We start from the raw sequence: 25,541 nt of genomic DNA, 5'->3' as shown, positions 1-25,541 counted from the left end.
CAATCATGACACAGAACACAATGCGTTGTAAAAAATTATAATAAAAAAAGCATGTCAAATTGCACAAAAAAAATTGAGAAACTGCAAGGCCGCAAAAGGTTATAATGAACGTGTTATAATGTGGGACCACTGTAATGAAATTTATATTACAGAACAGCTGAATGCCTGATTCTGATTGAATGATGAACTCTAAAGTGTGCAGTCAAAAGGCCCAGGTAAAGTAGTTACAATTTTGACCACATTAAATGATTTCAGTCATTTCAAGGTAGGCAAACATTTGAAGCCCCAGAACATAAACTACAAAGATAGTTATCCCATCAGGTATAGATTGTGTGCTTTATTCAGTGTTAAATGCTACCAATGTGAGTTTGAATACTATTTTATATGACATTTATTGCCAAAATTGCATACAAGTTTGCAAATGTAAGTCAGTGAGTTAGTGCAAGCCAACAACATCAGCACTGTCATCAGCAGTATGTATTTTTAATAACATAAAATTGGACTAATATATATTAATAAGATTATAACCCTTACCATTTTGTTGGGAGTCTAGTGGCAGTCGCACATAACTTTAAAACTGTACAATACACACACTCACTCAAAAAACAGAAACACACATTAAAATAATGATTGTGTCATGTTGCATGTGTTGTCAAAAACAAAATGTAGGTTCTTTGAAATGCATCGTTTGAACTTTTAGATGGCCCCTTACCCGCTATTTTCCTATTTCTATTACACATTTGGCAGAGGCTTTGGAACATGATTTAAAATCTATTCAAGGTACAGACTTTAACAATGCATGTATTCCCAGGGGAATAAACCCATGATTGTTGCTATTATAATGTAAAGCTCTCTCAATCAAGCTACACAAATCCCAAATTTTACCTAAATGAAAGGGTACAATGCATTACATCTTACTCATGATAGGTGCACGGCCACTGTTAAAGTAAAAGCTCCAATGGGTCATATTTTAGTAAAGTAAAAAGCAACAGTACATTAGTTAGAGGGCAGACTGCAGGAAAATGTATTTCAGTTCTCCTCTAATAATATGTTTTTTTTATTTATTTTATATATTCATTCATCTATTCATTCATTCATTTAGCTTAGTCTCTTTGTTGCTTTATACAACAATCCTGTCTGGTTCTCGAATCTGATTGGCTGACAGCCGTGCACTATTGTGCCATATCAGAACTCGTACAGCCTCTTCACTCTTGTGAAAGCAGTTGAGTAAACTCACTACAGTTTGACCATTATTGCAGCTGTTGGACAACAAAATGCACTTTTGAGGCTTTTTTAGTCTAGAATGTAGTTGTTTAGATAGCAAATGTGCCATTTATTTATAAGGATAGTGCCTATTTTAAATATTTATCATTTCTGAGATACAGTGTGTCGGCGGCCATTAGCCTTTTACTGAACAGAGCAAAGACGATTGATGTTGTCTATCGACAAGATGACAACAGAGACTGCATAATAAGCCCTTAAAGGAGAAAAAACTTGTAATTTCTAACTACAGCTGATCTAATCATTACTAAACTGGTAAGTAACATTGTAAGTTGATCTCTCTCTTATGTATTTTGTAGTGCTGTATTTATACCATAGTAATTGTGGTGTGTTGAGATGGGACTCGCATATCAGGAATGTGTGTATTTTGTGTTGGCTACTCTTTGTATTACATTGAGTTACTTTTTGGTTGGCTATTTGTTTGTTTCTAATGAGTCTCCTGTTTTCGCTACTGCAGACTAGTTCAGTATAAAGAAAGAAAGAAGAAATGCCTGCATGTGTTTAGCATTTTTCCTTATCACAAACACAACATTAATATGGTAGTGTTTGTGTTGCTTTGGCTTTTTCAGAGATTAATTATTCTACTCCACCAATTAATATACTCCACCAATAGCTGGTGTGTGGTGAGCGCACTGGCGCCGTTGTCCTGTGGCAGCCGTTGCATCATCCAAGTGGATTCTGCAAACTGGTGGTGGTGTGGAGAAACCGCCCCCCCTCTTTTCGGCGTAGTCCCTTTATTAATCTGGGGTCGCAACAGTGAAATGAATCGCCAACTTATCCAGCATATACCACACCTGTACCACATGTCTTTGGACTGTGGGAGAAACCGGAGCACGTGGAGGAAACCCACGTGAACACGGAGAGAACATGCAAACTCCACACAGAAATGCCAACTGACCCAGCCAAGGCTCGAGCCAGCGATCTTCTTGCTGTGAGGCAAAAGCGCTACCCACTATGCTGCCCAATATATTATTATTATTATGATTATTATTAATTATTTTATACTTCTTGTATACTTACATTTTATAATTACTATATATTAATATAATGTTTTGAGGGGTTACACCAAATACAATTTCACAATTTCATATTAAATCCATTTAAACTGTCTACTATAATATTTCATTATTATAATTCATTATAACTAGGACCAGACAGAATTTGCAGACATTTTTTGCTATTTCTGAGGAGACTTTTGTAAAAAAAAAAAAAAATATATATATATATATATATATATATATATATATATATATATATATATATATATATATATATATATATATATTTTTATATATATATATATATATATATATATATATATATATATATATATATATATATATATATATATATATATATATATATATATATATATATTCGGCAGATGTATGTGGATTGATTTTAGGAGTATCAAAACTAAAAACTTAATTTATAAAATAAAAAATAATAAAAATTTAACTTTTATTCAATGTTCACACTGCAAATTCAATTAGATCCACTTAATTGGTAAACAAAGCCTCTTATATCTACTAAAAGAGAGAAAATATGACTTTACAAACTGTACTGTAAATAAATCATCTGAACATTTTAATTTTACTATCATTATATCACAGTAGTATTAGAAAAATAAACTGAATAACTGTAAATTTACACACATCTACACAAGTAAATAGACTCAATGTTGGGCTAAAAACCTGTGGAAATCTGCTGATATCTGCACGTGCAGATTCTGTGTGGGCCTAATTATAAGTAATAAGTCATTATTCATTCAATTTTATTTGCTCATAAACAGATAAACAGGACATTCTAATATTCAGTAAAAAATGTAAAGTTGTAGTAAACTTTAATTGATTTGCTGCTCACAAAACAATTCATCATTGACCCAAATTTGCTTTATATTGCTTTCAATTTTTCAGCAAAACCAGTGTCCTCGAGTCTTTATATTATATATTTACATATTTAATTTACATAGAAAAATGAATAGATGCAGAAATCCTCGTCACTGATCCATATAACTGAATCTGAATCAAATGTTTGCTTTATATCTATTATGTATACATTCAACTACAGCTTTTTTCCCCCATCACTGCCCCTTCAGAGAAGACTAATGTTTCAGATGACTTAGTGACACCTGCTGGTAGATTCATTACTGTGATCTCTGCTAATAGAGTCACTTCGCACTCCTCCAATGTTGGGGGGAGCAGGAGGAGGACAAACCACAAGCCCATCATTAATTAAGAGCCACATAAGATCATTAAAAAGTCAATAGGGCCTTTCAAGTCTGTGCGCGTTTTCAGCATGCCAACTCAAAGCCGGACCTTTTAAATCAGAGAGGGAGAATAGCCACAAGCATTTCACTTTCAACTGGCTTCTGTTTCACTTCCAAGTCTGCCAACATTAGCATTTCTAGAGGTTTCTTATATACAAAGACCATCTCATATTTGATTATGTGCCTCAGTGGTATTCTCTCTTTTCTTGATACGTATGATGTTTGTGAGCGTGAACAGCCTCAGAGTGGACCATTACTACTTGTCTGTGTTGTTTCGTATGAGAAAAGACCTGCTGATGTGAAGAATTCTGGACAATGAACAGGATTTACATTGCGTTTGAACTCAAAGTATGTTCTGATGTTATGTTGAAGTGCGCTGCGAAGAGGAATAGGCTTGTTTAAAGACAATTTCAATCAACATATGAAGCCTCTTCAGTATTGAAGCCTGTTTTGCATTTACAAAAAATAAAGTTAATAGTGCAATAAAGTTCAAATTAAGGTGTAAAGTCAAACTATAAAGGAGATACATTTGGAATTGCTGATATAACAAGTATCTTCGTATTAAACTGATGGATGATATTTATCAGATTAGAACAACAATGAAGTTGAAAACACTCTACATTTTTAGAAAATTTGAGTTTTTCTTTAATCCATTCAGCCAATGTCCATGCCTGATAGAAGAACTTTTAGCATAGCTTAGCATAAGTCAATGAATCCAATCCAACCATTAGCAAATCACTCAACAATAAAAGAGAAAAAAAAAGAGTTTCAATAATTTTATGCAATAATGTAGCAGCATTGTGTTCTAAAACTGACAGAAATTGAAAAGTTGCTAGTTGATACGGTTAGGAATTATACTGTTATTCTGGCATAATAATCAAGAAACTTTGCTGCTGTACAATGGCTGCAGCAGGCGCAATGATACATTCACAACTCCAGAAAAAAGTCTCCAGCACCAAGCCTTAAATTTGCACCACCAGATAAAATATGTTTAATATCATGTCAAATTGACCTAGACAAAAATGTTTTTTTGTTCTTAGTACATCATGTAACTAAAGAAGAGTCAATCTTTAAATTGAAAATATAGCAAAAAGCCTTTTTTTTTTTTTTTTTTTTTTTTTAAGCAAGATAATGGTCCAATCGGATTCAATAATTTATGTTAAGCTAAGCCAAACTGTGAGATTAGCTGAATGGATTCTAAAAAAGTAAAACTAGGGCTGCACGATTCTGGCTAAAATGAGAATCACATTTTTTTATTTTTTTCATTTTTTTGCTTAAAATCAAGATCACGATTTTTTCACAATTCTGTAGCTGTCAAAGGTTCATATCATTAGGCTATTATTCTTGTTATTCTCAAACATATGGTAAAACAATAATAATAATAATTATAATATGAGGTTTATGTGTAGGTCTACTGTTGATTAAAATGCTAAATTTTGTATAGAATAGTGGACTTAAGCAGACTTTTTTGTCCTGGTTGTCAATTCACAGTAAAGTGATGACATCAGAATATAACAATTCATAATTCTAAAGATGAATTATTACATTTAAGAGATATGGTTGTCATTTGTCATTGACAACATTATAAGACCATTTTTTTACTAGTAAAACTAGACATTTGTCATTATCAAATTCCCTCATGCATTATATTAAATTTTATAGGCTAGAGTAGTTTTACTGAGCCAGTAAACATTTATTCTAATGCACAACACTTTGTGTTCACTATGAAAGAAAAAACATATCAAATGCTTGTCGTAATTATAATTCTAAAATGCGATATGTGTGAGCCGGTTTCACTATCATTGTCGAGTGTGGCTGCTGTCATGACAGTCGTCACGAAAAAAAAAACATACAGTTGAAGAATTATTAGCCCCCCTTTGAAAGCAGTTATTCATTTTTAAACAATTTTAAGGACAATATTATTAGCCTCTTTAAGCTATAAATTTTTTCGACAGTCTACAGAACAACTACCCTATTCCGCCTAGTTAACCTTATTAACCTAGTTAAGCCTTTAAATGTCACTTTAAGCTGTATAGAAGTGTCTTGAAAAATATTTAGTCAGAAATGTATTAAAAAATCTTTTTTTCTGGTAAACAGAAATTGGGGAAAAAAATAAACAGGGGGCTAATAATTCAGGGAGGCTAATAATTCTGACTTCAACTGTATATGCAAATCATACTTTCCATGCGGCTCTTAAATGATCACGCTGTGCAACAAACTGAACGTTATTTACAACATTATAACCTGTTGTTCACAGCCTATGCAGGTTCTGTTCACTAAAGTAGACATTCGCAGGCATGCACACATTTTCTCGGTAGTAAACAGTGTGTCAGCTCACATGCGATTTCGCGGCGGCGAATACATCATTACATTTTGGGGTGAATTACACCTTATAAATACAGTATATGACAACAAGACCATTTGGAAGTGTTCATTTTGCTGAACAATATATAAAACAATATGAAGACTTGTGCAACCGGCTTTACGCTTCTTTCCTGACTCTAAATATATAATTGGCTGAATCGTAGAAAAGCTCAATTAAGATCGCATGTGAGGTCGAATGGAGATCACAATCTTTTTTCGATTAATCGTGCAGCAGGTAAAACTCAACAGTTTAACCTTAGGAAAGGTAAATTTTAAGCTTAAAGTTTAAAATAAATACAGGGTTTCTGCAGGTTTCATTAAGTCAGATTTAAAACTTTTTAAGATCCTTTTAAGACCATTAAGAATGAAATGTTAGATTCACACATGCTAAGGGTTTATTTCTAAAGGCCCAGTATTATAATGAGGAATTGTGTAATTGTGTTTAGGTTTTTTTGCCCTGATTATTAAAATTAATTAGGACAAATTTGCTGTATAAATGTCTTACAGCTGTTGTAAATTATATGGATTTTGACCAAACTGAGTAGCTTTACTTAGACAAAGCAAAATTAAGACCTGCTTGAAATGATTGACCTACAACACAACATTTCAGTGAATTTAAAACTTTTTAAGGCCTAAAATTTGCTATTTGATATTTAAGACATTTGAGACTTTAAGACTCAGCGGACACCCTGAAACAGTAAAGTCATAAAAAATAAAATGCTAAAAGTGAAAGTAAACAATTATAATTGCTGAAGCGTTCAGACATAACGTCGAAGTTTCATTTCACTCACTCACACTCACTCACTCACTTTCCTTTGGCTTAGTCACTGATGTATCAGGGGTCACTACAGCAGAATGAAATGGGAATTGGAAGCACCCAGAGGAAACCCAAACAGACACAAACTTCACACAGAAATGCCACCTGGCCCAGCCAGGGTGGACATTTCAGACTGGATATACATGTTGATATGTTTTGTGTACGTCAATGTATAATACATTATTTAAACTAAGGTCAACCTTTTTAAAAGCCATACAAACACAATATAGCCATGCAAACATAGAGAAACTGATGTTAATATTGATAAGGATTACCATTGACAATGTTCTTAAATGATTTGTGGTTTTACTTAATTTATCTAAATTAGCAAAAGGCAATTTTATTAAATAAAAATAGAAAAATTATATTAAAACAGGAATATTTATAGTTAACTGAAGCTAAAGCTATAAAAAAGGATAGACTAAACCTTAAAAAAAAAACTAAAACTAAAATTTTATAAATCTTATACAAAATGACAAAAACTGCAAGACAAAAAAAAATTATTATGAAGCAGAGAGAACAAATAAACCATTAATACAAATAATATTTGCTAAATGATAGTAAAATAATGACTTATAATCAGGGCAAAAAGAACTGATGTGACATTTCATTTTCACAAAACCTTATCCAAGTTTTTAACAACGCATGTTTGACTATTTGCAAACTTTGATATTTATTTTAGCAGTTCAATAAAATTACTTAAAAACCCACAACAAAGTGAGAGACAATACTATAACATTTAAGATCAATCCCCTCTCAAACTGTCATGCCAGGCATTGCATTTCGCAGACAATGGATAGACACAAGAAAGACACAAGCGATCTCTGAAGACGAGGAATGGCATGCTTGCAATGTGCCCAAGAAGTGTGTGTTTTATTTTCAACTTTTACAAGTTAGTTCAGGTCCTCCTAAGGAATAACCTTGCCCTGCTGGTGTCAAGGCAAGGCATGCCTTAGAAGGAGATATGCTCTTGACAGAGGAGGCCTCTCATTCCTAAAACACTCCATGGTACACTTTTAACGCTTGGGTTACAGCCCCCTTAATCTGAGCTTCTCATGAGTGATGCATTGATATGGTTGATATTTATACATGTTAGACAAGCACAGGTTGACACACAGCCGCCACTGCCACCTTAGCATACATCTCATATTACTGCTGCAAAACTGAGATTATGAGATGCAAATTAGCAAAAAGATTATGCACTGTGTGAGCAATACAAATATATGAAAAGGAATGGTGTTGATAACATGAAAGCAAACAAACCTTAGTTAGTTAGCTAGTCATCCAACTGGATGCATTATGGTAAGACAATAATTGATAATATTTTGTGTAAATTGGAGATTAAAATCAGAGGAAACTTCCAGCCATAGCAAAAGAAGCTGATTGTCAAATATGTGATTTCTAGAACATCACTGCAAAAAATGCTTTTTCTTACTTAGATTTTTTTGTCTGATTTCTAGTCTATTTTGCTTGTTTTAAGGAAAAACTCACCTAATTTTGGAATATTATTTCTTAAAATAAGACTATATCTTTTGCTTGTCTAGAAAATGCTTCTTGATTTAAGAATGTTTAGATATTTGGATTTAGAATTTTTTTTACGTTACGTTACGTTACGTTGTCAAAAAAAAAAAAAAAAACTCTATCAAGTCCCCCAGAAGGTCCAGTGGTCCATTAAAGACAAACGCATTAGATGACAAAATAATGTAGAGAATCAAGTTCATCGATGCGACTGGAATTGTTCACTACTTTAGAACTGAACAGGGTAATGATCTGTATCTCGACACTGAATGACCAAAACTCTCATCAAAAGGCAGACTAACCTTTGTTGAGGAAAATGTCAGATGGGAAACTTTATGTCAATGATCAAACTGAAGAAAGAATGAACAAAAAGAATTCTGCAAGAGGAACTTGGGCATCTGAACTTGGGTTCAGAATTTTTTTAATCCGAAAAAAGTCTAATAAAAATAACATTTCTATTCATAAATGACTAATAAAAAATATTTTTTATGTTGTCTCCACATTCCCTCCAAATATTTTACTGGTCTATGAGTTTTTAGTGTTTATTCATTCATTCATTCATTTCATGTTGAACGCATGGAGAATAAAGGCTCTTTTCGCACTATTTCGGACACCACAGGAATCAGCTTTTCTCCCATGGTGCACAACAACACTGAAAATTCTGTGCGACTGCCACAGTGGAAAGTATTCCAACAGTCATGTCCACATGTCAGGTGCAGTGGAAAGCTGGCTTGAGGCTGAAACAATTTATATAATGAAATGGCCAACCAAGAGTCCTGATATCAACCTGTTGAAAATCTCAGGAAAATCCTTAAAACTCATCATTGAAAGTTAGGGCCAAGAAAAACACTAAATTCAGTGAACTGTAGAAGAAAATAAAGAATTACTTATCTTGATCACAACAGAGCAGAGCAGTGTGAGAGACTAGGGATGTGCTGTAGGCATGTTCTATGTACTAAATTCAATACCCAAACCTAATCACTTTTTACCCAAACTCAAAATGATTACATAATATTTGAAATAAAAAAAAACTGACCCCTCATTGAAAACAGCCCTAAGACTAAGAACATTTATTTTCAAACCAGACTGGACCTGAAAAATCAACAGTGTTGATGTGTGCGCACAGCCTGCACTCCAGTCAGAAAAAAATGCTGATGTCCTGCTGATTGACTTGTCATGTTGGTTTGTTTGTTGGTTTGTTTGTTTGTTTGTTTGTTTGTTTGTTTGTTTGTTTGTTTGTTTGTTTGTTTGTTTGTTTGTTTTTGTAGTATCTGTCATTTCATTATATTAGAAAATTAATTCATCAACATTATTTCGAGAGCTGTTCTGAGAGTCACTTTATTGAGAATTCTCAATTTTTTTATTAGAAAAAACCTGAGCATTTCAAGTACGCAGTTGTTTTCATAACAATCCCACAAAATAAAAATACAGTTTAACATAAAGAAATTGTGTCAGAATATAAAACGGGACATAGAACTACAAAAAAAATTAACCGTAGGTTTTGATTAGGTCACTAGTTCGAGCCCCGGTTCGGTCAGTTGGCATTTCTGTATGGAGTTTGCATGTTCTTCCCATGTTGACATGGGTTTCCTCCAGGTGCTCCGGTTTCCCCCACAGTTCAAAGACGTGCGATATAGGTGAATTGGGTAAGCTTAATTCTCCATAGTGTACGTGTGTGAGTGAAAGTGTATGGGTTGCAAGAAAATGAATGAATGAATGAATGAATGAATGAATGAATGAATGTTTGAATGAATGTTTGAATGAATGAATGAATGAATGAATGAATGAATGAATGAATGAATGAATGAATGAATGAATGAATGAATGAATGAATGAATGAATGAATGAAATTGTGTGTAGCCATTAGAAGTGAGTCTGTAAAAAAGTGTAAAAAAACGACTAAATATTTTGAATATTAAATATTTTGGAAAAAAAAATGTAAAAAAATATTGACTTTGGAGAATAATAAAATAGATTTTATGGGAATATACAAGTGTGTGGTATATTTCTAGGCAAAAACCGGTAATTTCAGTAGGAATTCAGTGGGAGTCATTAGATAAATTATAATTTTGCAGAGTTGCCCAAAATAATGCTGCTTGACTTAAAAGCCTGTATGTGATACATACTGTATCTTATAATACCACACATCGATGAGTAAACTCTATTTTAAATTTGATTTTGATAGTCTCCCAAATACTTGCAACAGTTTTTATAGCATTCTTGAGCCCAAATGTAAAGCATTGCCAAATAGTTCTAGCAGGTGATCTTTCTCATGTAGCGAATGTGGTGTGATTAGCGCCCCTAATGATATTTTCTGGGGGGGTTTCTGAAGATTAGCATATTTTGATGTTATCGCTGAAAAGAGTGGGAGACCCAGAGGGGCTGTAATTTTATAACACACACACGCATACTTCAGTCAACCCCAATAATTCTAGATCAACTGGGAATTTACCTACTGAAGATTAAATGATGGTGAAGTATTAATGTGGGCAAATTTCATTAGGGTCCACAATAGTCAGATTAAATCTACTTGGAGAGTAACTGGATATTCAATATCAATTCAGACAAGGTTGTTGTATTGTAAATCCATTTTGCTAGACATGTTCGTCTTCCCTCCGGAAGCCAAGGCTAATTCATCTAAATTTAAAGACGTCTATGTAGACAAAACTGGACGTATAATGAAACGATGTAATTTGCGAGATACAGACTATGCTGAGATGTCTAGAGATTATCTATGAAACCTCTGGCATCATAGGACTCTGAACCCACGCCTCTGACTTTGCCAATCTCCTTCTGCATTTGAAATGCCCCAATCAAATCTATCTGAAATCTTCTTACGAGTAAGCTAAAAAGATTAAAATCTTTTTTAACCTTGCAGGTTATTACTTACCTTACAGAGGAGGGATTATTGCAAACCTGTCTTCTTCCCAGGAACTATTTCTGGGTATGATTATATTCTAATGTAGGCAGGACAGGGTGACCAAACAGAAGAGAGCTGGACTTGGCATGACAAGGTCTCCTATCTTTGATGATACTGTGACCTACAATCATCCCTGTAAGGTTCCTGTTTATCTAGAAGACTAAAGACTAAAACAAGTCATATTTCACCAAACAATGAGAATTCTATCATCCTTTACTCACACTGATGTGGTTCTAAAGCTATATCAATTTATTTTTAAATGCAAAAAAAAAAAACATCTTCTCATTTTTAATGACTAGAGCTGTGAATCTTTAAAATGCTCCAAGTAATCTGGTGCAATTTGATTTTGTTAAAACATGACATGTAAGAGTACTGTGGCATTGACAATTGGCATTGGCACATATACACTCACTGGCCACTTTATTAGGTATACCTGTCCGACTGCTTGTTAACGCAAATTTCTAATCAGCCAATCACATGGCAGCAACTCAATGCATTTAGGCATGTAGACATGGTCACGATGATCTGCTGCAAGTGATGGAAGTGACTTTGAACGTGACATGGTTGTTGGTGCCAGATGGACTGGTCTGAGTATTTCAGAAACTGCTAATCTACTGGGATTTTCACGCATAACTATCTCTAGGGTTTACAGGGAATGGTTCCGAAGAAATATCCGTACAGAGAAAAATTAAATAGAAGATTGGAAAAACGTTGCCTGGTCTGATGAGTCTCAATTTCTGCTGTGACATTCGGATGTTAGGGTCAGAATTTGGCATCAACAACATGAAAGCATGGATCCATCCTGCCTTGTATCAACGGTTCAGGCTGGTGGTGGTGGTGTAATGGTGTGGGGGATAATTTATAGGCAGACTTTGGGCCCATTGGTACCAATTGAGAATTGTGCCAGCACCACAGCCTTCCTGAGTATTGTTGCAGACCATGTCCATCCCTTTATGACCACAGTGTTCCCATCTTCTGATGGCCACTTCCAGCAGGATAACGCGCCATGTCAGCATGAATCATCTCAGACTGGTTTTTTGAACATGACAATGAGTCCACTGTACTCAAATGGCCTCCACAGTCACCAGACTCAATCCAATAGAGCAACTTTGGAATGTGATGGAATGGGAGATTCGCATCATGGATGTGCATTCAACAAACCTTTAACAATTTTGTGATGCTATCATGTCAATATGGACAAAAAATTTCTGAGGAATATTCCCAGTACCTTGTTGAATCTATGCCATGAAGAATTAAGGCAGTTCTGAAGACAAAAGGGGGTCCAACCCGGTACTAGTAAGGTGTACCTAATAAAGTGGCCAATGAGTGTTTATTGCATCTGGCAAGACCAGATTAAATGTCAACATATGTAATAATTTCAAAGTTAATATGGTAGCTTCAAGTTATTAAAGACAATACCTTTAAACTGTCTTCTATTAAATTGAATAAAAACAGAGATATTACCCATTAGACCAAAACTTGCAGAAAGCCCATGCATTAAATTTTTGCAGATGGTTTTTATTATTTAAAAAATGTACATCTCGATCTTACACTACTCTCAACACAATCTACTGTGAAATGTGCATTTAAAAGGAACAAAACTTTAAATCTACTAAATCAGGTAACAGTGCCATCATCCGTAGAACTTAATGGATCCGGTGCCACTGCTATGTTAGATTGGACCCCTGTTAGGTTTTGGAATACTTGATATATTGTGTTGAGTTAAATGGCTGACTTTTACATTTTTATGATACCTTTGCATCCTTTGAACCTTGACAAACCCAGCCCTCATTCACTTTCATTAGAAAAGAACGAAGTGCACAGAAAGTGTCCTTTAGTGTTGAGCAGAAGTCAATCATACAGGTTTGAAACATCAATAAATGATGGAACTATTTCCGCTTTTGGTTAAAATATCCCTTTAAAAACCCAACACTGACCAAACCATTACTTTCAAGACTGAAAAAATAGCTCTTCAGCTTCATTATTCTTCCAGTTTAATGGCATCGCCACTCGTGACAGAGCGTAATAGAAGGTAGCCGCCAAAGAAACTACAAACTTAACTCCTTTTCCAGCTCACATGTCACCGCGCTTGACAAAAGGTCTTTGAGGTGGCCGCCATCAACTATCTCCGCTCTTTGTAACCTTTGTTTGTGGGATAAATGTGTGAAGGCTGAGGTGCCATAAGACAAGGGATGACAAGCTGGACAGCTGCAGCCTGCAAACTCTAATCTTTAAGCTGCCTGGCTCTCTCAGTCCAATTGTTGCGGGCATGGCCAAGGAATTTCATTTATCATGAAATAGACACCCCTCCAAGAACTCTCCTCCTCTGTACCTCACTATAAATAACCTCCTTTTTTTCCTGCGGTAGAAAAACGGCACGTAACATATTAGAGACACACCATTCCAGGTAACAAAAAAAGTGGGGGGAGGAGGGAACTACCGGCGGGTGTTGAAGGACTAATTGGCCAGAAGAGATTGTAATAATCTTGACTATCTTTTCGACCTGCTTGTTGGCTCGAGAAATGAAGAGCGCTTAGACCAAGAGACGGACACGCCATCTGTCATTGTTTAATCGTATTTTAGAGGATCACCGGAGGTAATAATTGTATAAACAGAGACGATCCCAGTAATACGCTAATGCTTGGGGTGAAGCGGGACTCCTTGGATCAAAGTGCGTTTAGGAGAAAGGATCAGAGCGGGTGAGGGCATTAGACGTAAATGTTATCTTTGAGAAGAGACTCACTAAGGCATCCGAGGCTTGCGTTCCTCAACAACTGTTGCCAAACTAGTTAAGAGACAATGCAGATCAAGCCCAGGTATCCGACAGCTGTTGGCCAACAATAAATGGAAGAGGAGAGGCAGCCATGGAAGAAGTTACAGCATACAGCATTTAGTCAGCCCCCTTCGCAGTTGTCACTTGGGCAATGTCCATCAAAGTCCAATTTAGGATGGCTATTGAGGGAGATGGACAATGCGCTTCTCTTTTTTCCCTCCTTGCTTCTTGGGATGCCAGGAAGATGGTGCTGTGCAAACACACACACCATAAATAAGACAATGACACATTGTTCCCTTGAAGCCATGGAACGTCTGGGCTATGAGAAGGTCAGGGGAAGGAGAGCTCTTGTTGTGGAGGCAAAAGCAACATGGAAAGAACCCAAGAGCATGCCAACTGGCACCGCGGCATAGCACATTCTCAATCACTATCAGCGTGTTGACATGACATGATATGTCCACAAGAATCCGCTAGAGGAAGTCGGAAAGGTGTCACACGTCTCCTTCGTGCAACTTTCGCTCATTTTTAACTTCTCGAGATCTTTGTGAAGCCTGGAAATCCGTTATGATCTCCTGTTTCACATAAGATGTGAATTATTTATGTTCTCCTTTCAGCCTTCTCGAGTAGCTCTTATCAGAATATTGTCTAAAGTGGTTTAATGCTTCCCATGGTGGATGTGCAAGAAACCCATTGAGCGGATTAGGAGACATCCACATATTGTGAAACATATTGTTTTTAAATTTTCTAATCAAATGATCTTCTTATCTCGAGCCCAAGATTGAAGCTCTAATCCAACCTAAGATTAAGCTTAGCTCTAACAATGGCTTTCAGCTATATCATGCCATTATTATTTTCCATATATTTACTATTTTCCACTAAAATATTAAGCAGCACTACATGGCTTTAAATGAGAAATGATAATTGATATATATGTGAAGAACTGTGTGATGGCAAAGACCAATAGCTCTTGACAATTCGGCTTTGCTTAAGCAATAGGGTATATAGGTTAAGTTAGGTTAAACTGTATTTGTCCCCGAGAGGAAATTTGTCTTGGGCATAAAAGGTGCTACAACATTGTCTAAACAGACAGTAAAAATAAATAAAACAAAACAATTAAGAACAAACAGTTAGAACATACATTGTTTACAGAATAAGACCATATATAAGTATAAATATATAAAACACAGAACCCAGTCAAGTGCTAGTGTACTACAGAAGCAGTGTTATTGGTAAAGTTCAACAGTTTTATGGAGGTAGGAACAAACGAAAGCTTCAGTCTATTAGTTTTACACATTGGCATTCTCAGTCTTTTTCCTGATGGTAACAGCTGATATTCACAGAAAAGAGGATGTTTAGAATCAGCGCTAATACGTATTGCTCTTTTCATAGCCGCCTATTCGTATAGAGTCTGGATGGGCTCATATATGCCGAAGCATGCTAATAGGACTTTTAATTTGCCAGTAACCTGGGTTAACTGCTTACGGTGAACTGAATGCCATTGCAAAACTGGCAAGTTTAAGCTCTGTTTTTTTTTTTTTTAATTAGCGATCCCCACTGGCTGAGTGATATCTGATATAAAGTGGGTCTCAGATTGTACAAGAAGCACCGCATAAAATTACATGCTCCCCCCGCCATGTCTTTATAATATGAGCATTTATTTTACTCCATTATATTCAATGGCGCTTCTGCGCTAGCCTGTCAATTCTGACGGGAACGTGCGAGTAAGCGGCTTTTTGTCTCGTTATACGCTTGAGCAACTAAATGAATGCCAAAGTCTATTTAACTGATTGTATTTTAATGACTTGCAACATCGATGCTGTAAAAAGAATCGTATAAAATGGAAAAAAAAAATAACAATGACAGGTCACCAGGAGTTTATCAGTATGGGAAAAACACTAGCTCGGCATATACCCTATAAAGTATGATTTTAACAATTATTTAATCAAATTTTGATAAAAATTAAATTTTTTATTTTGAAAAGTATTTTATGTTGATTTCTTTATAAAAGAAAAATGAAAAACTTAATATAAAAAGTTTAATATATTTTTCCTTGCTTTTATCACTTAATCATATGCCTCTTAATCATCATTTCATATTAGTCTCATCTTTTTATCATGAAGTGAAATTTAGTTTAAAGTGCAATTTATATATATATATATATATATATATATATATATATATATATATATATATATATATATATATATATATATATATATATACATACATACATACATATATCAAAGCTAAAACAGCTCTCATAACATTATTTATCAATATGTGGCTCTTTGGGGATTCTCTGAAGCTTTAGGAACTAAAAATGCAAAACAGGAAATACGCTGGGACCATTGTTTTTGTTTACATTCTTCCAAATGGTCTACAATACATTTATTGTGTATAGCCATACACCCAAACCGTTTCACAATCATGAGGGGTGAGGTCTCTCCACCCCAACGCCAGTGTGCAGCATCCACTTAGATGATGCGACGGCAGCCACAGGAAAACGGCAGCAGTGCGCTTACCACACAACAGCTATAAGTGGATTGGAGAAACAGTGAAACAGCCAATTCAGTGGATGGGGATGATTAGGAGGCCATGATCGGTTAGGGCAGATAGAGGAAATCTGGCCAGGACACCAGGGTTATACCCCTACTCTTTACGAGAAGTGACATGGGATTTTTAATGACCACAGAGAGTCAGGACCTTGGTCTAACGTCTCATCCAAAAGACACAAGAAAAAAATCTTATGAACCCATAGTTTTGAACAATAATTTATATAATATTTATATATTTATTTATTAGTTTGTTTGTTTGTATTTAGTACAAACAATGATTAGATTTAATACAGTCAAACACAATTTTACACAAATTTGTGTTGAAACAACCCTGCAGATTTTACAGTGTATGTTAAAAGTCATATTTTGTTTAATATGCTTTCTCGTATCATTTAAGGATATCTCAAATTACTTTTTAAGACAGAATTAAAAAAAAAACTACTAATATTTTGTTTCTACTCGAACAAACACTAAACAGCCTCCATCTTTCTTACTTATTTACTTACTCCCAGGGTTGTTTATATCAAAGTTGATATTTAGTTGCACCATACTGCAGTTTCGTAACAACTAATTTTTACGAGGTGGGTTGTTAGCCCAAAGCTCAACACCCAACCTGGAGGACCAGGACATACACATACACTATGGACTATTTAGCTTACCCAATTTACTTATACAGCATGTCTTTGGACTGTGGGAGAAACCGGAGCATGTGGAGAAAACCCAGCAATCATGAGCAGAACATGCAAACTCCACACAGAAAGGCCAGCTGAGACCAGCGACCTAAACAGCCTCCGTCTACACTCTAAATATTGCGGTTGCTGTGTGTTCAAATGACTTATTTAAGATGAGCTAAAAACAATACAATTCTTGAGGGTTTTTTTGGAAAACGTAATCGTTTTATGTGCAATCTACTTATATTTGCTAAAGCTAGTAAGTAAGCTTAATTTCTTCATGTTGGCCCAACACGAATTGATTGTGTGGAACCCAGTATTTTTTACAGTGTACTGACAAATCAGCTATTTTTGCGACCACTGCACTATTAGCTCCACTCATGTCACAGACCAATACAGAAGCTATTTCATTTTTGATAAGCAGTATAAGGGGTTACACAACCTTCCCTTATGAACATCACCTATCCCAGGAGGACTTGAAAGGATTTCATCATGTAACAGCAATAAACTAAATGCAATCTAACCCAGACTCGATGAAGACATTTGGTAAATGTAATATTTTCTGACGAGGATGCTTCGGTCTTTGTGTTTAATCCCCAAAGAAGCCTCCCGTCCCCCCCTCTCCTCAGACAATCTCATCCTTTTCATTCAATCAAAAGATAAGCACACAAGAACATGGTCAATTCATCAAATCTGTACACTGGGAGCAGTTCAATAATATTAGGTCCTTCTACTCCATGATGGGATGATTTTTTGGAACAAGCCAAACGCTTATACCAAGACAAGTATACAACAAATCATGCTTGAGTCAATTCAAAAGATGTACACAAGTCAAGATGTAATAATCTTAAGCTTGAAAATCATGCATATCCCATAAACAATGGAAAAATACCAAAGCCAAAATACAAAATAGTCTTACTAAACCTATATTAAACATAATATACATGTAAAATTATTTAAAATAATAAAACAGCAACAAAAAAAAAAGTCAACTGTATTCATAAATAAGACTCTAAAGAAGCTAAATGTTATAAAACGATTTTGTTCATTTCCAAGTAATATTTATTTATGTTGACATGGAATTGAACCATATTTTGGTTAAAACCCAAACAATTAAAACATAAAATAAAACAAAAAAATAAATAAAATAAATCTGAAAACGAGTGTAATAACAATGAAATCACACAACGAGAAAGAAATGCATTTAATGCTTTAAATAAAAGGCTTTTTGGTGCTGGCAGCTTAAAGACAGCTCTCATATGGAGAATGAGACCACTGAATTGCTCGGGTGTAATTTTTTCACAGACTTCAACATGGTGTACAAATCTGGTTTTGTGGGTCTTGTCTTTCAAACCTGATGTTTAATTTGTATTTTATATTGGATTCAAGTCCGATTGGCTGGTCTATTCTACAGCTTGAATTTCTTTCTCTGAAAGCATTTGAGAGTTTACTTTGCTGTGTTTTGGATCACTGTCTTGCTGAAATGTCCACCCTACGTTCATCTTCATCATCCTGGTAATGTAGATGTTGGACTGAGGCAGCTAATTGATAAGCTACAACGAAGGGCAGAGGGTTGCTGAATAACTACTGAGAGATTTTAGCTGCTGTCTGGGCTTTCACAGCCTTTCTACACCTCCCTTCCTTCATGTGTTCAATACTTTTTCCCCCTGTCATTTCATTTTATTAAACATAACTTCATTTTTAAACTAATTAGATTTGTTTTCTTTGCATATTTGAATTACTTTGGTTGTTACCAACATCCGTAGGAATTTGTTTTCTGAGAAAAATGGCAATGTTTTTAATCTTTATTTTCCCCATATATTTAAGTGGGGCTAATATAAAAAAATACACATTTTTTGTTTGCTGACATGTCTTAATTATTTGTTTCTTGATCACAATATCCTATTACTAAAACATATATTTAGTACAACAAAAACATAACTTAAAAAAATTACTATTTCAGACACATACAACTAATTTGAAGTTAAATTGAAGAGGTATACAAAAAATATAGCAATCTCATCTTAAGAAATTATTTTACAAACTCCATAAATTAAATACATTTTTAAAAAATTATCAACCGACAAAAAAATAGTGGAAAAGATTTATATATGATTATTTTTATATGTATTTACTTAAGTTAAAAGGTAAAAAAGTATGTCCATCGTATTCTCAATAAATTAATTATTTAATTTAAAGAATATAATTAAATCATTAAACAATTTTGACTGCTGATATCACTTAATGATTTGTCTCTTGATAACCATATCATATTATTATCACATATTTTTAAAGTACGACTGGGTATATATTTATAACGAAGTAACTTTTAGACAAGTACAACAAATCAGGTTTGAAAAAATACAGAAGTCAAGACGTTCCAAAAGAAATAAGCAGAAACTTGCTGTAGTAACACTAAGAATATAGTAAACAAAGGCAGAATTACGACATCTTAATCGTTAGGAATTATTTATTTCCAATGTTGATCTTGTTAAACAAGAAATGTCCTCATCCATATGAAACAGGTCATAGGAACATCTGTAAATGGCTATAAAACAGCATCTGCTTAGCACACATAATGGCTCGCATTTAAATGTCCAGATGTCCCATTTTACCCATATTAATAAAGTGATTGTGGTGGAGGAATTAAAGAAAACTGCTCTCATCAGCTCAGTAGAGCAGAAGCACAGCAGGGTCTACATTTGCCTTCAATTTACTTCCTTGTGAATCATCTTCCTCTGATAAAAATATGCATGTATGCTAACTTCAATGATTGAAGTCCTATTTTGTAGATGTAAGATTTCATGGTGGAAAGTATAAAAATATAAAATTAAAAACATAAAAAAATATATAAAAATTTAAGACACTTTCATCAAGTATCAAGTTGAGGTCCACTATTCTATTATAATAATGATAAATATATTTGAATAAGAGCAACTTATTTATTGGAAACAATTTATACAATATTTAAGTAATGTTTATTTTAAAATTGCATTTAACACAATGCAATGTTTCTAATTAAAGCAATGGTTTTACTTGATCTTTTATGTCTCACATTATTATCTTTAACTGAAAAAGTAAAGGTAGAGATCCTTTGCATTATGTACAGTTAAACTTTTCCCTTAAAATATAAAATAACTAAATAAAAAGCAAGGTAATACAATTGATAAAGACAATAATTATCCCCATTATCTATAAGTCATGTTAACATGGTGCTAAAAGCTAAGATGTTTAGTAACAAATAAAATATTATTAGCATTTTAACTGAAAATAAATAATATTAAAATAATTAAAATATTATAATATTTGGTCCCACTTAATATTAAGTGGCCCTAATTATTATGTCCATACATTTAAATTAACCATTTATTACAATGCACTTATTATGTAAATATTTTTTACATTGTACTAGTGTTTAAAAAAGCTATATGCTTGTAATTACAACTGTAATTTATTTTTGTAATTACATTCAGAATTACACTGTTGACTCATCCCTTACAGCCCCATTCACTTGGGGTGTCAGCGTCAATGCTTAACATCCACCAGACTGAATTTTTAATCAATCGGCGCCGCTTCAGCAACGTTGCTTGCTGGAGATGTTGGGAATTTCTCAACTTATCAAGCACCAACTGAAGTGTCAGCCAATCAGATCGTTTTATGCAAATACCCCAGCTCAGAGGGTAGCCAATTGTGGACTAATTTCATTGGCCAACACTGCTATGTTGATCGCGTCAGCCCCAACTTCAGACACGCATTCCGTCAAGCGTTGATGCTCAATTGGGCATAACCCAACCTTAAATCTACCAGTACCCTCAGACCTGTCCAAGTAGGTATCGCAGCAGCCCGGAGGCCTCCAAGTGGGCGGGATTATACCGCAAGAAGTTTGAGTGACTTCCAAGTGGGAGCGACTTGCAACACATGTAGGTTGGGTTTAGGTGGTGTAGGTGGAGTAATAAAACACATCAGGTTACTGTGAGGTTGGGTTTAGGGTTAGGGTGTAGACATTAAAAAGCACATCAGGTTACTGTGATGTTGGGTTTAAGGTAGGGGTAGGAGTAGACATTCAAAAAGCACAATATTGGACTCCGTGTCATGTACAAGACATAAAATAAATCAAAACTCCAGGTTTGTACAGCCTACTTGGAGCTCAAGGCCCACCCATTTGGAGCTCTACTAGGAGCTGGCTCCGACCTCTTGACCTGTCCGTAACCTTACCTGTACTTAACCTTTCTACAAGAGCCCCAGAAGTGATGTGCAATACCATATAAACACAATAAGTACATATTACTAATTTTCTGATGTAAGAACATAGTAATTAAGGCCACTTAATATAAAGTCCTTATTTATGATTCAGTGGTTTATTAAGGATTTCAAATGTAACAAACTGCTATAAATATAATATGGCAAACTGCTATAATATAGTGCAATAATAATATTGCATAAAAAGTGCAAAATGATCATAAAGACTTTGATACAAGAATGATATGTGATGACTAAAATGTATACTATAGATAGATAGATAGATAGATAGATAGATAGATAGATAGATAGATAGATAGATAGATAGATAGATAGATAGATAGATAGATAGATAGATAGATAGATAGATAGATAGATAGATAGATAGATAGATAGATAGATAGATAGATAGATAGATAGATAGATAGATAATTTAAAACTTAGACATTAACACTCTTTAAAAGTTCTCGTTTTAATGTCACAGGTGTAAAGGTGCTAACAGTATGGTGCTAATTTCAGTATGGCGCTAATAAAATGTCAGTCAAAACAGAAGTGCTACCATCGCCAGCTTGAACTGAGGTTAGTTCTGCACCTGTTTTAAGGGAATCAGATGGCTGAATTCAAAGCTGTGCAGTGAAAACAGAGATCAGCGTGGTGATGTGCGGCCACAGGCTTGGCACTCAATCTGAGCAGCCGCTAATAACAGAGCAGCGCCTACAACTGCAGCGAATCTTCTTAAAGCACTTTATGGGCCAACAATCGCTCATTACTCACATCTGCAACAGCTGCTGAGATGTGCTCTAAAGAGACCGTGGAGGAAGAGTGTGTGAAAGTACAGTTTTGCAAGTGTGTTCTAGAACAGCAAGTCCCCTGGAAAAGGCATTGAAAATGAATGATTTTGAATATAAACAGGGCATCTGTAAATCTATTTTAAAGTTGCCTTATATTGGGATTTAGATGCATTACGCACTTTTTATAGTCAGTGTGTGAACAGCTTGTTAGATAACCTAATAATACAAGACAATCAAAGCCTGTAGACTGATTTATGTGTGAAAGAACAATTTTTGACACAAAAAGTAAAAGGATTTGAGTCTCTCTTTCTTTCCATGACATGAAATGAATGCTTATAGTGTTTAGGATAATGCTGAATGCTCGGATATTCTGCAAAGAAAAATTATTTGTTTAAAAAGCAATCTTAGCAGTGCAAATTTGAAGAATGCATTAATCAAGTATTTTTAAATAGTTATCCGATATCTACATAGTAGGTATGTGGCTACGGTAAGTACAGAAAATACCCAGAAAAGGGTTTTATAAACTCATTTAGAACGTCAGGAATTGCTCATAGAATGAAAAGCTTTTTTACCTTATTTAGAAGGGTCATGAACACGGCTCATACACACGGTTATGTCTTTAATGCTCAAGCAGCATAAATGTGCTCTGCAATCCACATGTGCAAACCACCATTGACAAACCCATGCTGTAGCTCTGATACAAATCGTATTTTTGGAGAAAAAGTGGTGCAATGTTTGGGTGCTTGTGTTTGCCTGAGGACATTTGTCTTCTGTTATTTTTGAAATGTGTATAATTGATGCAAAATGTGAAGCTGATTGTTTGGTAGGGCAGTGCGATTAATCAAAATCGAATCGCAATCACAATTTGAAATGTTGCGATTAGTTAATCGCAAGAGACTGTGATATGAAGTATATATGTATTATTTAATTTCCCCTGCCCACAGCAAATGCGTGACTGCCTTGTGTGTGTGACAGTCTACAATTCTGCCAAATCAGAATTGTGCAAGCGAACTATGCCGAACGCCCACAATAATTATAAAAAAAGAAAACAAATAGGCAAGCGCAGACAAGTGGGACAAAGCAGCGTCTGCTGCTTCAGAAGCATTAATAGTCTAATTAATATCAAAGAAAAGCAGCATTGGTAATATCAAAATATTTTGGTTTCAAGTCACAAACACCAAACAAAAACAGGTCATTTTTAAGTGCTGTCGCAGAATTGTTGCCATGGCTTGCAGATTATGGAGCTGAAGCTTGACTACAAAATTTAAGTGCAAATCAAATCACAATATCTGTCAAAAAATAAATTAATTAATTAATTAAGTAATTAATAAATAAATAAATATAATAGTAAAAAATAAATAACAAAAATATATATCGCAAATAGCTATTTATAGCACAGCCCTACTGGTTGGTTCTTATCACATGACACAATGTGCGCTTGCAGCATTCTAACAAATTTGTGATGTTTTCAACTCGCTGCACTAAATGTGCGTCTACAAAAACCACGACTGTGTCACTGTCTATTTGTGTGTATATGCTGAATGTCTCCATTTGAAATAACAATTCAATTAATCATAAGTGTGTATGTGTCTATTGCCACATTACAAATGTACATGTGTCTATTGCCACATTACAAACATACACTGAAAATACCACAATATAAACCTTAATCAAAAAACATACAGTTAAACAGTCCTTATGCCTCTTCAGGCTGGCGCTGAATGAACTTTTATTACATCTTTCTCCTGTTTTGCATTCTGATAAGCTGTAAACTGGTAAGATGGTGTTGCATTGACTAAACCCAGAAATAATTCTTGGCCATTTTCAAAATAAGAGTCCCACATACATAAGAAATATAAGTTGTACAAGCTGTGGTAAACTTAGAGAATAAGGGACAAAAATATATATTGATTGTTGTATTTCACTAGAAAATGTTATGCCCAATCAAGCACTGCTGAGCACGTGGATATGATCCTGTGAGTAACGTCAGAGTCTGTGTGTTGTTCGGATTGGCCTGATTCTGACCGGGATCTTACACACATGGGATTCACGAGAAAAAAAAAAAAAAAAAACAATGGTGCTTGCGGTTTAGGAATATTTCCATGTACTGAATTTCTATTATTCAGCTATGCCTGGGTATGACCAGTTTTCTTATGGCACTTTTAATTATCTTATCAGTTGAGATGATGTAGGTGAATTGTAAAGCTTGTCTAAACATACCTATATTGATGCTTGTTAAACTGCTGTCATTTTTGATTTGTGTTTATGGTGTCATTGAGGTACAACAATGTCTATGCTATCTATAAAAAAAACTAGCATCTGGTTGTTTATCTGGTTGTGTAATAGTATAGCAAAATATGCATGTATTTTAGAAGCATTTGTTTACATTGTGCCACAATTCCTATGTTGGTTCAACGCCAAATGTAAGATATATAGATATATAGATATATATATATATATATATATATATATATATATATATATATATATATATATTTTTTTTTTTTTTTTTTTTTTTTTTCTTAAAAAAAATGTAGACTTCAAAAATTGAATTTAAGATTCTAAGGAACCTTCAAAGGAAAAAAGTACCTAAATGAGAGCAACAAATCTAAGAAGGTTAAAAAATGCAGACAACAAAAGGAAAAAAACATATATTTTCAATTGAGGGTCCCAACTAAATGAGCTCAGAGTGTAGCGTTAAGCTGAACATGTTTGTTATGGGGAGATTTAAGGGTTCAGACTGCTCTCTGTCATCTGCACAGATTGAAGCATTTTATCATATCTGGGTCTCCTTGAGAGCTAAATCTACTTATGTAATTTTTTTTTTCATTCCTTATCATTTTCTTTAATTCAAAATGACAATCCGGACTATCTAATCCATCTTTCTTTTATTACAAAAAAATATTATTATTATTATTCCCATAGGCTCTGCCCTTGCTAATATCAAAACTGATTTAGTATTTGGGACATGATGATCAGCGGGGGGATGCCAAACGGGGGGTGGGGGGTTATGTCCCAAGAAACATTTGGTTACATATTAATCAAGAAAAGAATGAAAATGATAGCATTATTCACAAATGGATAGGTGTATTCTTCTGTGCCTTGATGGTATTATAAAAGGTTGTGTCTTTAGATTAGATCTGCTAAGAAAAAAATCATTTTGATGGGCTGCAGGGTTGGATAAATCCTTTAGGTGCATGTTTGTTTCAGATCCTTGTATTTATCTCAAAGGTGATTTTGTGAAATATTAATACAGAGACGGATGAGGCAGAGAGGGAATTTCGTGAGTCGTTTCTTAATCTTTGATCCTTCCCAAAGAGCTTGGGATAACTTGTAAATCTTT

General features: G+C 34.5%; 1 long non-coding RNA gene across 4 annotated transcripts in view; it reads right to left on the bottom strand.

Moving 5' to 3' along the window:
* LOC137488119 (uncharacterized) overlaps nt 1-25,541 on the bottom strand; it is a 176,783-nt gene that overhangs the window by 148,369 nt on the left and 2,873 nt on the right. The window lies entirely within an intron of this gene.

This window comes from Danio rerio, chromosome 17 (genome assembly GCF_049306965.1).
Source record: "Danio rerio strain Tuebingen ecotype United States chromosome 17, GRCz12tu, whole genome shotgun sequence".
NCBI lineage: Eukaryota > Metazoa > Chordata > Actinopteri > Cypriniformes > Danionidae > Danio > Danio rerio.
The sequence above is the reverse complement of the archived record's forward strand: the minus strand, read 5'-3'. Positions and strand labels throughout refer to the sequence as shown.